This window comes from Culex quinquefasciatus, chromosome 2 (assembly GCF_015732765.1).
Source record: "Culex quinquefasciatus strain JHB chromosome 2, VPISU_Cqui_1.0_pri_paternal, whole genome shotgun sequence".
Taxonomy (NCBI): Eukaryota; Metazoa; Arthropoda; class Insecta; order Diptera; family Culicidae; genus Culex; species Culex quinquefasciatus.
This window is the reverse complement of record NC_051862.1, coordinates 10,944,122-10,954,488: the sequence shown is the minus strand read 5'-3', so window position 1 is coordinate 10,954,488 and position 10,367 is coordinate 10,944,122. Positions and strand designations below refer to the sequence as shown.

Below are 10,367 nucleotides of genomic sequence, written 5' to 3'. Positions count from 1 at the left end.
ATTTGCAGTTTTTCAATTTTTAAAAATAGTGACCATGAGTGACCGTCTCTGAAAAAAAATTATTTTAGGTTCAGAAAATTTGCTATAAAATTTTCTAAGATACAATGAAGATTGGACCTCGGGTTGCTGAGATAGAGCCGCTTTAAGAAAAGAAACACGAAAATTGAAGTTTTCTTAATCTCACCAAAACAACCCACAATTTTCTAATGACCATATCTCAGCAAATAATGGTCCGATTTTCAATGTTTATACATGAAAAATTCGTGAAATTTTCCGATCCTTTCGAATAATTTTTTTTTTAAATTTTTCAAAAGTTACAGCTGTTTGAATATTGATATACCATTTTTGTACGGACAGCAGCCAAAATTGTATGGAGACTTGTATGGGTGAACAAATGACGCAAAATAGCTTATTTGGTCATAGGGAAGGCCCCCACAAAGTTTAAGTCAAATAAAAAAATTGTCGAAATCGGCCGATTTTGTAGAGAGTTGCTCTTGTGAAAATTTTCATGTAACTATAATTACAATGGATAGCTGCCATCATCCCGATTCCAAAACACTATTTTTTATGTTTGCATTTTTTCATTCGATGCCTCCCGATGTCTCCCATATAGCCAAAATCCCATAAGCTCTGTGCTTCAGTTGCGTGTGCGGTGCTAAACCGAGTCATGACTGTATTTTTTTTGTTTTGACATTGATAATAAATCAATCTTTCAAGTTCCAATCCTTTCAGATTCATTTTCAACGCAACATGACCTTCCCTCTTGAAACAACAGCATCGAATAGCTTCATCCAGTGTATCATACGCAGCAACGCGTTGTAAACACAGTGGAGCCGCTTCATCCCTCACAACATCCGACCGAGTTCATCGCCATCGCCAAAACATTGGCTTCACCCATTTCAAAACAAACCCCCTTGTTCATCCGATTCATTCACTGATCGCAGCGCATGCTCCCCTTTCTAACCGCTCGACTACTGTTCGAATTTCCTCCCAAACACGAATTTGTGCTAAAAACCCTCAGTCCGAGTCCTACCCCAACCGAATCTCTCTCAGGGGCGCACCACCGCCATGTGCCGGGTGCCAACCCGGGTTAGTATCGTGACGGACTCGGGACGATCTGGACGACGACGCGGAGTCGAGACTGGAGCGTTCGCGCCGGGTAGTGATCGCACACGACTGGGAAAAGTCGTCGAGTTTCGCGGACTTGCCGGGTTGGGTCGAGGACGCCAATGAGGTGTGTGTGTGTGTGTGTGCGATTAGGAAGGATGAGTGTGTTATTGCTGCGGGGGTGGCGGTGAAGGACTCACATGTGTTTGGCGAAGATGATGATGCTCAATGAGGGCGACTTAAGGTCGGGCTTTGGTGGGGTTAGTGATGTTTTTTTTTTTGTTGTGGGAAAATTTGAGTGAAATTTAAGAAAAATTGTGCAGAAATATGGTCGTATTGAGCCAACTTCAGCAAGGCAATTCGAAGATTTGCTCATTGCTCAGTTTCCAACGCGGCCGGAAAAAAGGAGTCGAGTGAAGGAAAAGTCGGTGAGGAAAATCGATGTTTGGATACTCTGCCGAGCAGTGGGTGTGAGCCGAGTGTTTGCCAAGTGCGAAGGTCGTGGGGGGATGCGGTTTCTTCCGCCGTGGGCATTGCCAAAAAGCTCCTCGCAAACTTTGGCGTCGCGGGAAGGGTGGTACCAGTTGCGAACGCGTTACGTTGGATGAGGAAAAATAAATTTTATTATTGTTTTTCTTTCCGGTGACAACGACAGGGTGCGAGGACGACGCTTTTTCCCCGGGAAAATCCGCCTTCGAGGCTTGAGTTTTCCGTTTCATCATGTGAGTCGGAGTGTGTCGAGTGCAAAGTCAATAAAAGTGAACGAAATTAAACGCGTTGTTGATGTTGCTGGAAAAGCCAAACACTTTTGGCAATTTTGTCAGCTGAGACGTTTCTAAACGAGAGGGCAAAATTACAACAGAAAAAAAACAGGAATTACAAACCAAAAAATAAAATATTCAAACAGAAATTGCATCTCTAAAAAAAAACAAAAATAACAAAACCAAAAAAAACCCCGTCAGCTGGACACCGCGAAACAACGGATTACATTGGCCCTTAACCTTAGCGCAGGGAGCCAATTTCGGGTGGCCAGCAAAGCACCTTCTTGGAAGAAAATAAGGTGAGTAAACATTTCGGGTGCGAAAACGAGAACAAAAAAACAATTGGGTAAAACGATCCTTTTTTAGGCAGTGGAATTTCCACTGCCAGAGGTTTAAAAAAAGAGGAAGGTCCTCGTCTTCTTGGTGTTGTTATTGTTATTAGCGATGTTGTCCCGTGGTCTCCATTATGGAGGGGGCTTTGGTCAGATTGGTTGGGGCTTGAGGTTTGTTTTTCCGGATGGTTGTTGTTTGACCGACAATGGAGGCTTTAATGGGCTTGTTGAAAAATGAAAAGTTTTCTTCCCCTCCTCGCACCCACTTTGATTTGTCAAGAAGCTGATGGGGATAAAGGTGTTGAAAAGAATAAAACGAGTGGAAAACTTGTTCAATGATTTGTTTTGTAAGCTTACCTTGAAGGATCATTGCAGGATTTTATATACAATCTTTTTGACATCAAAAGCCACGATTCTCCAAAGTTTCATTTTTTCCAGTTTGATTTTCCAAAGGCCTTTATTTAATTTATATTTGTTTAGATTTTCAGTTCCATGTACATACATTTAGTTAAAAATAATATTGAGTGTCCAATTACAATCGCTGACCTTTCACCTCAATTTTTAATACTAGCAACATCCATTTATTCATGAAATATTGTAGCTTTCGTGAAATTTATGAGATGTATCTTTTGTTTCTAAATATTTTGTTAAAAAAAAAAGTTGAATATAATTTTGCATTTTAAATTGATTTACATTTTTGCTCAGATTAAATTTAAAAAAAAATATTAAGAGGAGCATGAAGAAACAGACAAACTCTTCCCTTATATTATTTTGGACTGATACAAAATAAGAAATTAAAAAAAAAATGTTTTACAGGGGAGACTAATTTTTGTGCTATCTTTGTAACAACACCGAAAGAAAAAACAATCCACATTTTTCCAAATTAATTTTATTAATTAGCAAATGTTAAGATTTTTTTTTCTAAATGCCAACCAGACTACCTTATTTGAAAAAAAAATTGGCATAGCAAAATATGTATTAAAAGAAAAAAAGAGCTGCAATTCATATGACCTTTTCCAAGTCGCTGAGTGCAAATATAAATCCCAAAATCAATTTCAAAATAAAGATGTCAAGGAAATAAATAAATAAATAATAACACAGAAAAAACCCTTTTTAACAAAGCTACCTGAGCAGGGGTAAATAACACGGAAATACCAAATTTTGGTATTACTTGGGCAAATAACAGCGACCAAAATGTGCTCTTGGTTGCCCAGTAATAGATGGTAAAATACCATGAAATCATACCAAAATCTTGTATGTGGAAGGGCACAACAATACCAAACCATGTTATTCCAAAGGTAAAATAATACCACAAAATAAAATCATTTCAATACCAACTTGAGGTCTTCTGGATTTTTTAACATTGCTTGAATACCAAAACTTGGTATTGCCATGGTTTTATTTTTAGGTTTTCCCGCGCCCTTGGAAAATCATATTTTGGTATTTCTGTGGTCTTCCACAAACATGATTTTGGTATGATTTCATGGTATTTTACCATCTATTACTGGGCAACCAAGAGCACATTTTGGTCGCTGGTATTTGCACAAGTAATACCAAAATTTGGTATTTTCATACCATTTTTAGTGCAGCAGTGGCAGTTAGTGAAAAAAAACGGAAATGATCCATATGCAACAGCTAAATCTACTCACCTGATGATTCCATGTTGTTCTTAGTGATATTCTTCACCACACCGAATGCATTTGTCATTGATGAACGGCCTGTGCTTGAAGTTCTTGAAGGCTCTGAAAAATAACAAGATTGAAAAATAAGTATTATTAAAATGAAACTGGATTGAAATTCATCAAAATTCAATAATCTGTTGATTGACTCGTTTTTCAAAGTATTTGGTTATCCCAACTTAGAGAAATTTCAACGTGTTTTGAAAAAAATATTAGTGAGTATATCACAAAAAAAAAATTAAATCAGCTTTAACATTTTTGGGTTTCAAGTCCTTTTAGCGCAAAATTAATTATCTCGTCAAAAAATTTAAAAAATTTCCATAGTTTCAGAGAAAATTTATGAAACCTTTCAATACCAAAATAATACCAAAATGTGCCATCCTGACTTAGAAAATTTTCCACAATTTAAAGTAATTTCTTTAGGGGATATATCAAAAATGTTTAAAATCAAGTTTGACATTTCCGGTTTTCAATGAAAGCATTCGCTTTGAGACATCATTTTAGCGCAAAATTAATTGTTTTATCAAAATTGGTCAAAATTTTCCCATAGTTTCAGAGGAATATGATAAAACACTGTAATACCAAAAGAATACCAAAATGTGGTGTTCGACCATTGACAAATGTTGCAATTTTGCAATATTAAAACAATACCATAAATTGGTATGATACCATATTTTGCTCTTGCATAATCCTTAAGACAAATTTTAAAGGGTCCAGGAATACCAAAATTTGGTATCGATACCAGAGAAAGGTATTATTACGCATTTCCCTTGTTATTTACCCATGCTCGGGTATGCTCACTTAATGTTTTATTCTTATAATCTGTAATTTTGAGATATTTAAATCTTTTGTGCAATTTTTGACAATAGGGAAGCAATGAATACAAATTATCACCGTGTGAAATGTAAAAGCTGAGAAAAAATATTTAACATTGATCTAACCAAATTCCCAAACAAACCAAATGATCCTTTTGTTCCTAAGATACACATACGAAAAAAATGCTTTGGGATCTTTTTAGATCAAGAATTACATTTGATAAATGACATTAAACATAGAACCATTCGGAAATTTAGGGCTACATATTTGCTTTTTTTATTTATTTTTGAACGGCAGGAACAAAAAAGCAATTTTCTTCGATTATTTGTCAAATTTTAAAGATTTTTTTAGCATATTGTTTTTTTCTGTAAAGATTTTAGAAGACAGATAAAAAAATACGAATGAAATTCATTCCAAGCTTTCGTGGAAAATTGCTCGAAAACTTAAGTTATGCAAATATTTTATAAAGTTAATGTCAGCCGATGAGGGGAAATTAAAAAAATTGAAAATTTAAATTGCAAGACACAGTTTCAAAATGTTAATTAAGTTATATTTTTTTGCCATTATTTACTTTAAAAAAACTCAGATTTGCAAAATTTGCCGGTGCAATTAATTTTCTCAAACATTCTTAATATTTTTGTATTTCGTTTTTTAAATATTGCTGTATGTCAAAGCCGTTGCATCGTATCATAAAGTGGTCAAAGACAAACTTGTAGGAAATTTGACGGGCTTTTCGAAAAAATACACTGAAAGAAAAAATCATTCCACTTTTACGAGATTTTTTGATTTTTAAGTTTAAAAATCAAATTTGAAGGTGAGCCCACGATTTTTTTGTTCAATTTTTTTTAAAATAGCCTAAGATGTTACAAAAAGACTCACGAAAAATGCATGAAGGAGGAACTCACCTAAAAAAATACAAAAATCATTTACTGAAACTGTTTTTTTAGAGTGCTCTAAACATCAAAATTTTCAAAAATCGAACACGAGAGTCGGTTCTCCAGAAAATTTAACATAAAAGTTTCCATATTGACCATTGTCCTTAGTCCAATCCTTGTAAAGTTACAGCGGTTTTAAAAATAAAAATGTTTTTTTTAAAACAATTTTTATATGACAGACTTGATTTTCCAGTCTCGAAAATATTTTTACCAGAAAACTTGTCAAATTTCCCAGTCCCGAGTTAACTTTTCAAAATAACTCGTTTTTTTATGATTTAATCTAATTTACTATCCAGGTTACTATACTACACTGAAAAAATATTATGTTTCCAGTTATGAGCCATGTATCTGTAAGTCCATACATCCAATTGAAATGTGGTCATGGACAAACTTATAGGAAAATGGATAAGCTTTCCGGTAAAAATATTTTCGAGACTGAAAAATCAAGTCTGTTACATAAAAAAACGAAAAAACGAAACTATTGGCACTACGCCCCCCGGGGCATGGCCTTCCTCTAACGTGGGATTTCTGCTCCAGCGCCTCTGACGAGACAGGAGAAACCGGGACCGACGTTTTACTTCACCATCCGATAGAAGCTCAGTGGATAAGGCGGGAATCGAACCCGCGTCTCATAGCATCATCGGGATCGGCAGCCGAAGCCGCTACCCCTGCGCCACGAGACCCTGTTACATAAACATTGTCAAATACCATCAAAAAGCAATTTTTTCAACATTATTATTTTTAAAACCGCTGTAACTTCACAGGGATTGGACTTAGGACAATGGTCAATATAGAACCATTTATGTTAAATTATCTAGAGAATCGACTCTCGTGTTCGGTTTTGAAAATTTTGATGTTTAGAGCACTTTTGAAAAGAAAAAAAAACAGTTTCAGTAAATGATTTTTCTATTTTTTTAGGGTGAGTTGCTCCATCCTGCATATTTCTTGAGTCTTTCAATAACATCTTAGGATATTTTCACAAAAAAATTGAACGATAAAAAAATCGTGGGTTGTGTCACAAAGATTTGACTACTAACACTGAAATGTTTTTTTTTTTATTCTCTCGGAATGTCTAGTTGAGTTCTTTCAAATTTCATAAATTGATTCTCTCCTTTGCAGGAGCTTTGAAGGGGGTCTGACAATTGTGTGTACTTATTTGCTGGACGTTGCCCTAATTTGCTCCAATAGCTGTATCTTAGGAAAAAATAAGTTCAATCTAATCTTGCAGCGTTCTGTAGGTTGATTCTTCTCTTTCTCGATGGTTCCAACGATATTTTGTTCCCATCTATAACACGAAAACCATCAAATTAGACGAACCATGTTCGCCTCGCGGACTACATCGCGTCTTATCGATCCACCTCCTCACGGGGTCACCCACGCAAAATCCTCCCAAAATACTGCCGCTTGCACGTCACTTCCACCTTCAGGGCAGCAGCACCACTTTATTTCCTCTCTGACCGGTCGGAAGCAACATGCAAAAATAAAGCACTGCTCTACCAAGCCTGGCTGACTCTGGTTCATGAGTTCCACGCCACGAGGAACGTGCCCCGAAACACTAAAAAGGCTGAGGCCTAGTTGTAGTGAGAGAGAGAGAGAGCTCATCATCATCATCCTCGCCGTCCTCGAATTGCGCATCCAGCTGTAAAATACGATTATTTTCGATCCTGCACATATCGTTAGGCCCTGACCTGCCACCCCACCGTCGGACTTGGGCGGAGTGTAGAGCAAAGTTGCCCAATTGAACGGTGGCTGGTGGCTTCAATGAACCGTATCAGGATGAAATTTTCAGCAGATTTGCATCTGCTCTCAGCGAGTGGTCAGAAATGCTGCTGGACATGACCTTTTGGAGCTACACTCAGTTGAATAATTTTGTCATGTGCTATTGGTATTGGTATAGGTAAGGTTAAGGTAACAAATAATGCAATTTTTGTGTGTGTAACTGAGCTTAGCTGCTGTTTTTAGTTACATTTGTATTCCGAGCTGCAGTGCTGCTATAATGACCACTCCAGGCTACAAAATTGAACCTGTTTGGACCATCGAGCTTATATGGCTTGCCCAGAAATGGAGAGTACTTCGTTCCAAACGGCTCCTCTCTAATCCATTACATCGACATCAGTATCCACTTCAGCAATCACGAATCAAACGTGCATTTTTTGTTGCTTTGAGTGCAGCTCTGCTTAAAACGTTTTTTTCTAGTTGAGTAGTTTAGCATTGCAAACTGCAACTAAAAGTTGCTTTATTGCTGTCGATAACTTTAACAAGATATCGATTACAGCAGACCACCAATAAGCTTCAATTACAAGCCACATCGTAACTTCACCTTAACCTCAAAACCTCAAAAGCCACCTCCTGCACCACCTTAACAACCTCCCCTAATCGTGGCAAATTATTCATGACACCTGAGTTTGACATTTTTGCTCCAGGTCGAGAAAACCCTTGTTCGTTGTAATAGCCGGCAACCCAGTCCCGGTTTTCGCGTATGAATACTTGAGAGACCGCACCCCACCCACACAAAACTGCTGCCGGGTTGAAACGGTTATGAGGGCTTTGCTTCCTCGTTTTCTTGTCATGAGCGGAGGAGGACAAACAGGCCAATGACATGGTCGTTTTCCACCCAAGAAGACGCGGGAGTGTACTTTTATATTCACTAATGTGAGGAATATTCTTTCAAGAGGTTTTTATTCGTTTGTTGAAAAATTAAAACCGAAAATTATGAATTTTATAAGATGTTATCCAGCTCAGTTTCAATTTATTTTCAACGGAAATTTCAGTTCAGTTTTAATCACAATTTCTGTCACACTTACTGTCAAAATTACTGTCACAATTTCTGTCACAATTTCAGTCCCAATTTTTGTCACCATTTTTGTCACAATTTCAGTCATAATTTTTGTCACAATTTCAGTCACAATTTTAGTCACAATTTCAGTCACATTTTTTGTCACGATTTTAGTCAAAATATCAGTCTCAATTTCAGTCATAATTTGTGTCATAATTTCTGTAACATCTTTAGTCACAATTTCAGTCATAATTTCAGTCACAATTTGTGTCATAATTTATGTCACAATTTCAGCTAAAGTTTAAGTCACAGTTTCAGTCATGATTTCTGTCACAATTTCACTCACAATTTCGGTCACAATTTCAGTCACTATTTCAGTCATAATTTCAGTCATAATTTCTGTCATAATTTCTGTCACAATTTCAGTCAAAATTTCAGTCTCAATTTCAGTCATAATTTGTGTCACAATTTCACTCACAATTTCGGTCAATTTCAGTCACTATTTCAGTCAAAATTTCAGTTTCAATTTCAGTATCAATTTAAGTCATAATTTGTGTCATAATTTCTGTTACAATTTGAGTACCAATTTCAGTCATAAATTCAGTCACAATTTCTGTCATAATTTTTGTCACAATTTCAGCAAAAGTCAGGGTTACCAGGTCAAAACTAAAAAAATCTGGCAAAGTATCGATAAAAAAATCTGGAAAAATCTGGCAGACGAAAATCTAACCATTCTCAATGGTAAAGAGAAAGGAGGTTATGAATTAATTCAAAAAATTTAGAATGCAGGTAGTTTAATTGACTTCAAAAATGTTTCATTAACATTCCCTTTAAGAAAAACACATTCTAATTTTTATTATTTTCAATTAAATTAGTTAATTTTAATCAAAAAGTTGTTCAAAATGGGTAGGAAGTGAAAAATCTGGCAAGATCGGTCAAAATCAGGCGCTGATAAGGATAAATCTTTATTCTGGTTGACACTTGAAAAATCTGGCATTCCCAGATTTATCTGGCAACCTGGCAACCCTGACCAAAGTGTAAATTACAATTTCTGTCACAAATTCAGTCATAATTTCAGTCATAGTTTCTGTCATAATTTCTGTCACAATTTCAGTCATAATTTCAGTCATAATTTCTGTCATAATTTCTGTTATAATTTCTGTCATAATTTCTGTCATAATTTCTGTCCAAATTTCTGTCACAATTTCAGTCACAATTTCAGTCACAATTTCAGTCATAATTTCAGTCATAATTTCTGTCATAATTTCTGTCACAATTTCTTTCAAAATTTCAGTCACAATTTCAGGCATAATTTGTGTAAAAATTTCAGTCACAATTTCAGTTATCAGTCGCAATTTCTATCAAAATTTAGTCACAATTTCAATTTCATAATTTCTGTCACAAATTCACTCACAATTTCGGTCAAAATTTCAGTCACTATTTCAGTCAAAATTTCAGTTTCAATTTCAGTCTCAATTTCAGTCATAATTTGTGTCATAATTTCTGTTACAATTTTAGTACCAATTTCAGTCATAAATTCAGTCACAATTTCTGTCATAAATTTTGTCACAATTTCAGCCAAAGTATAAATCACAATTTCTGTCACAAATTAAAACATAATTTCTGTCATATTTTCCAAGGGTTTCCAGAAGCGTTCATTACATGCCAGTCTGCCAATTAATTACTCGAATTACTGGTCCAAAATGATTAATTACACAAATTACTTAATTACTTTTCACTACGATAAAAACATTTTATTTATATTTAAGTATTCATTTCTACGGTTCTTAACTAAATTATAGATAAATAGATCATTCGATAACTCTTTCAAAAATTATTCTGTTTACTTTGTTTTTTCACGTATAATTTTTATTGATAATAGATATAGGCGATTAAACGTCAAAAATGCCCCCAACTAGAGGGCGCTGAAACTTTGAGTGATGTTTACATGATATCCTACA

The 10,367-nt window shown here is 35.5% G+C and overlaps 1 long non-coding RNA gene across 1 annotated transcript; it reads left to right on the top strand.

The window, feature by feature from the left end:
- Positions 1–1,080: 1,080 nt before the first annotated feature.
- On the top strand, positions 1,081–2,024 carry LOC119767226. The gene is made up of 2 exons (XR_005277401.1): positions 1,081–1,535; positions 1,763–2,024. It is a non-coding gene; the product is annotated as an uncharacterized LOC119767226 (long non-coding RNA).
- Positions 2,025–10,367: the final 8,343 nt, after the last annotated feature.